The following is a 5981-nucleotide window of genomic DNA, read 5'->3' as shown; positions in this document are numbered from 1 at the left end:
GGAAGGTGGCTCTGGCCTCAGCCAGCCCAGAGAGGGGCTTCCAGCGTGCCGTGGAGGGCTGAAGGGCTCCTCAAGTGCCGCCAGAGTGGACACCGAGGCCGAGGAGGCGCCCAGAGCGAGGGCTGTGCTAGCACGTTGTCACCTCTCAATGTGGTCTACAGTCTAGTAGGAAGACATAAGCGACGTCTTATACAAAAGGTCTGAAAGCGAGGAAGAAGTAACCAAATGCTTCAACGGAGACAAGGAAGTGATTCATTCTCAGGTAGGGAGGGTGAGAGCAAAGGCACAGAGGGGTGAGAAAGCACGATATATTTTCAGAGTGGCGAGTGGTTAGGCATGCCTATGCAGAGGGTTTATGGAAATATGCCATTGGAGATGGTGCTGGAGAGTCTATACCTTTTGGACTTTGTTTTGAAAAAATAAAAACTGAGGTCATTTCTTTTGCCTTTTAAGACACAAAAGTGAAAAACTCACTTACAAATTTAAAACTATTTTAACTCATATCATATACAGCTGAGTGGAACCCTCACTCAGGTGGCGCATCAAGATTGCTGCTGTCAGCACGGGCAACTGGGGTAACTGAGGTCTCTGAACCAGCCAGAACACTCACGGATTCTGTAGTAGTCAGTCCTCAAGTTTGCTGGGGAGCATGTGGTGTGACCCTAAAGGGAGAGCTTCATCCTCTAACTTATCCACGCATCCACACTTGGCTCCATATGAATGGCAGCTGGTCGTCTACCTGACAATTTAACTTGGGATCAACTGTGCTCTTTCTGGAAGCTGCCTTTAAGGCAGGGAATGTTCAGGGTAGCTGAAATCTGTAGAAGCTGGCAGCCCAGGAGCATGGTGCTTCAATCCAGGGCTGGCCAGCAGCAGTGCCTGTGACGGGAGCCCAGGTGATCTTTGGTGTCCTAAACCATGATTATGTATTTTCATTGAGAGCTTATTATATACCAGGCATTGCACTGAGCATTGTACATGGGTTCTGAGATTTAATCTTCACAACAGTTCTGTGAGCAATAATCTAGAATCATTCTTATTTGGATGAGACACTGCAGTTCATACAGGTTAACGTGTAAGTAATAAGGGGTGCAGCTGGGCCTGGAGCCCAGGTGCTCTGATGTTGTCTCTTATCTTCCTTACTCTGTCAAAACCTGACTTCAGTAATGGTGTTAGAGAGACATATTAATGCCAGGTGTAAATACCCACCGAGAGACAGTGTGGTGAAGGGGTCGGGGACATGGACTGTGAAGTCAGTCTATCGAACACACGTGGGTTTGATCCTGGCCCCATACCTCCCCTGTGTGGATGAATAAATGACCTCACTCTCCACCCCTCTGTGTTCGCATCTGTAAGGTGCTGGTAACAGCCACACGTCCCATAAGCATGAGATGAAATGACATCTCCAAAACTCGTGGCACACGGCATCCTTTCAATGTTAGATGTGATTATTATCCACAAGGAGTTATGTGAGAATGTTCCTCCAATGGGATATCTGTGATTTACCTATTAAATATTACTTAAGCCAGAATAAATGAATCTAGGCCAGGTGTGGTGACTCGCACCTATAATCTTAGTACTTTTGGAAGGCTGAGGCAGGCGAATCACTGGAGATCTGGAGTTTGAGACCAGCCTGGCCAAAATGGTGAAACTTAGTTTCTACTAAAAATACAAAAATTAGCAGGGTGTGGTGGCCCACGCCTGTGATCCCAGCTACTCAGGAGGCTGAGGCAGGAGAATTCCTTGAACCCAGGAGGTAGAGGGTGCAGTGAGTTGAGATTGTGTCATTGCACTCCAGCCTGGGCAACAGAGCGAGATTCTGTCTCCAAAAAAAAAAAAAAAAAAAAGAATCTAAATGATAGAAGTTTTAAGACTCTGTATTCAGTTTTTAATTAAGTCATACTGAAATGTCTGCTTGATTGTATGAAATTCAAATAATACAGATAAGAGTTGAGTGGTCTTTAGTTAGCCCATGTAATTTGACTTCTCATTAGTTTCATGGGGGAGCTCTGACAAATAGCAGAGTGGCCTTCTCTTGGCATCTGGAAATTTCCCACGTAGCCTGTAGCCTGTAGCCTGTAGCCTGTAGCCTGCAGCCTGCAGCCTGCAGCCTGCAGCCTGCATCTTGGGGCTTTTTGTCTAGCCTATGGCTCCAGGATCCTCCTCCCGCCACTCCTGTTGACAGCAGGTGGCTAGGAATCACAGGTGCAAGGAAGGAGATGTGGGGTAGGGCAGAGAAGCGCCATATCCAGGGAGGCAGGTTCCAGCTCTGCTCTGACCCAACTGGCTGTGTGATTGGAGCCCTCACCTAATGATTGTGAAATGAGGATTTGTAACTAGAGAATTGTCAGGGCTATTTTCAAAGAGTCGTTTTGCTCGATCCCCTCATGTTACAGATGTGGGGATGGTGAACCACATCCACAGTGCCCAGGCCCACATATTTGGTACATACTTGGTAAATGGCAGAGTGGAGGCTGGAAAGAACCCCTTCCTGCTAGTTCTCCTGGCTTGAATATCTGTAGCACGTGAGTCGTGAATGCTTTGCTTTGCTCTCTCATCCAGTTTCTCATAAATGGGAGCCATTTAAAGCTTTGAAATTATCTCATTCTAACAGTCTGAATTTCCTCTTGGGGACTAGCAGAGTGGTTCCAGGTGTGAGTAGGGGTATACACGATAGTGAAGATGCCAATGTGGAAAGACACAGGGCATGAGAGTACTCACCATCTGCAGCTGTCCCCAGTCACAAGTGTCCTTCGGCTTGTGCCCGGGTGGGAGGTGGCCCTCCCCAGCCGTGGCTGCTGTGGGCTGCTCATCAAAGCCTTAACTGCTGCAGGTGGGAACAGCGGCCACCTGTGTGGGCCCAGCCCCTGCTGTCTTTCTCACTCCCCTGGCCACTGTCACCCTTTCTACCTTTAGTTGGGGACCTTGGCAACAGCCTTGCCCAGGAAGAAATCCAGGGGGAATTTCTGGTGTCTCTGCACCTCATGGGGATGGAAATCACTTTAACATCTGCCAGTGACTTGGGATTACAGAGTCATTATTGCTGGAGTGCAGAATTCTAATTCTCTCATGAACATGTGCTCCTGGCCTGAATTCCAGGGCCCCTGTTGGCCTCTCTACCCAAGAGGTGCTCTTTCCTGCCTGTCCTGGCTTCACATTGGTTTATAGAGGTTGCTTTTCCTCCAAATTGGTGGAAGCTTCTGCTTCTACTTAACTGTTATATATTTTTTTCTTTTCTTTCATTTTTATTTCTTTGAGACAGAGGCTTGCTCTGTCAGCCAGGCTGGAGTGCAGTGGCATGGTCACGGCTCACTGCAGCCTTGACCTTCTGGGCTCAAGCTATCCTCCCACCTCAGCCTCCCAAGTAGCTGGATCTACAGGTGCATACCGCCATACCTTGCTAATTTTTATATTTTTTGTAGAGACAGGGTCTTGCCATGTTGGCCAGCCTGGTCTCAAACTCCTGGCCTCATGTGATCTGCCCACCCCAGCCTTCCGAAGTGTTGGGATTACGGGCACGAGCCACTGTGCCCAGCCTGCTTTTTTCTTTTATACTCCCTTGGTGGCCTGCCCTCCTGTAGTCTCAGCTGAAGCCTCTTCCTGGCCAATTTAGAGCCATAGTTCCTCTGTTTAACCCAGAAGACAAACTCAACCTTTGGTGTGTATGTCAGCAATAATTCCAGAAAGGTCCCCACCCCCCTCCCTCACAAAGAATGACTCTTCAGGGAAGGACTTTCAGAAAGAAACCGCAGCAGCTGAATTGCCCTGAGGGCTGAAGTTCTGTGCTCTTCTCTGGGCTCTGCCACCAAACACGGCAGCTGAGTGACCTATCACTGAGAAAGATACAGTTCTTAAGGCTGAGAGAGAAAGGTGAGGGTAAAGGGCCTTCTGTCGCTCCTGAGGGGGAATCAGTGGAGAGAATGAGAAAAACAGATGGCTGTGAATAAGCAACCAGAGAAGAGCCTTGAGGTTGCTAGATTTGGGTCAAGATGTGTGACTTCCCATAAGTCACTTAACCTTCTTGTTTCTTCATTTACTCTGTGGCAGGAGAGGGTTAGGTTAAAGGGCCTCCTCTGGAAAAAGCTTTCAATTAGCAAACCATCTCTCCACAGGGTAAGAGGCCAGGGTTGTGGCCACAGAATCTTAGCCATGGTCGCTGTTCTCAGGGAATTTGTGATCTTAGAGAGACAAGTGCGTGGACTGGTGGTGGGGATAAGTCCATTGTGTTAGATTTTGTGCCAACTCGAAGGTCTTATTTCTTTTTTTTGTAGTATATATTTAAAGTGTGCAGCGTGATGTTTTGCAATACATATCCATAGTGAAATGAATACTACAGGCAAGCAAATTAACATATCCATCTCCTGGAAGTTACCTTTGTGTGTGTGTGTGTGTGTGTGTGTGTGTGTGTGTGGTGAGAACACCTGATATCTACACTCCTCGCCAATTTCCAGCATTCAATACAGTGTTATTAGCTATGGTCATCATGCTTATTTCAACACAGGGATTTAGAAAGGGATGATAGCAGAGGTCTGGGAAACTTTGAGGAGGAGGGAATGGCTTGGAAGGATGGTTAGAGTGTGAGTAGGGGAGGGCAGAAGGGAAATATCCAGGTGCAAGGAGCAGGGAATAAAGATGGGAGCACAGTGTGTCTGTGGGACCTGGAGGAGCCTAGGAGCAGAGGCACCTGTTGGAAGAAGTAGCTGAATAGATTGGATGGGCCTGTGAAACGTGCCCTGAAAGCCACTGGGTTCCTCCCTCGTTTCTCCCTCCCTCCCTGTTTTAGAGGTTTAGAGATAAAACTGGTCGAATTAAAAGGGACCAAAAAAGTGGTGGTTCTCAATCCTGGTGGCACATGAGAAAATTAAGGATGTTGGACTCCTTCTCCAGAAATTCTCATGTAATTGGTCTGGGAAGGGGATCTAAATGTAGTTTCTTTCCTTCCTTCTTCTTTCCTTTCCTCCCGCCCTCCCTCCTTCCTCCCTTCCTTTCTTCCTCCCTTCCTCCTTTCTTTCCTTTCATCCTTCCTTCCATCCTTCCTCTCTCTCTTTTTCTGCAGAGCAGCAATCAAAATGGAAAAGAAATGAACATAAAGAGATGTGTTTTTGTTTTGTTTTTTGAGATGGAGCCTCGCTCTGTGGCCCAGGCTGGAGTGCAATGGCGTAATCTCGGGTCACTGCGACCTCCACCTCCCAGGTTCAAGCGATTCTCCTGCCTCAGCCTCCTGAGTAGCTGGGATTATAAGCGCATGTCACCACGCCCAGCTAATTTTTTGTGTTTTTAGTAGAGACAGGGTTTCACTATGTTGGCCAGGCTGGTCTTGAACTCCTGAACACAGGCGATCTGCCCACCTCGGCCTCCCAAAGTGCTGGGATTAAGACATGAGCCACTGCGCCCCGGCCAAAGAGATGTTTTAAAGGGAAAAAATGCTAGCTATCTTGACTAATGAAACATAACTGGGTTAAAGAAGAGATTCTATTCATTTCTTTAAAATATTGGTTGAGCACTTACCATATGCCTCCCACTGAGTCAAGCTAAGGAAAATTCAGAGGTTAAGACCCTTGTCCTGTCTTCAAGGAGTTTATATATAATAGGTGACAAAGAAAATAACCACAATATGAGAATAATATGAAAGCTGGCTTAAGAGTAATTTTTTAAAAAGGTGTGAAGATACAGAGAATAGAGAGGCAGAGGTTCCCTCTTGAGGAGAGAGTGAAGGACACTCTACAGAGGTACCACTTAGCTGCAGTTTGAAGCCTGGGGAGGTTTTTGGCGGGGGAGGTGGGGAAGGGACCCTCACATGAGAGGCATCACTAGGTGTAAGAGAAGCCATAAAAATGGGTGCGTCTGGGTGCGTGGCTCACGCCGGTAATCCCAGCACTTTGGGAAGCCAAGGCAGGAGGATCACAAGGTCAGGAGTTCAAGACCAGCTTGACCAACATGATGAAACCCTGTCTCCTACTAAAAATACAAAAATTAGCTGA

The sequence above is a fragment of the Mandrillus leucophaeus genome, unplaced genomic scaffold (assembly GCF_000951045.1).
Source record: "Mandrillus leucophaeus isolate KB7577 unplaced genomic scaffold, Mleu.le_1.0 Scaffold27, whole genome shotgun sequence".
In the NCBI taxonomy this organism is placed as follows: Eukaryota; Metazoa; Chordata; class Mammalia; order Primates; family Cercopithecidae; genus Mandrillus; species Mandrillus leucophaeus.
This window is presented reverse-complemented; position numbering follows the sequence as displayed.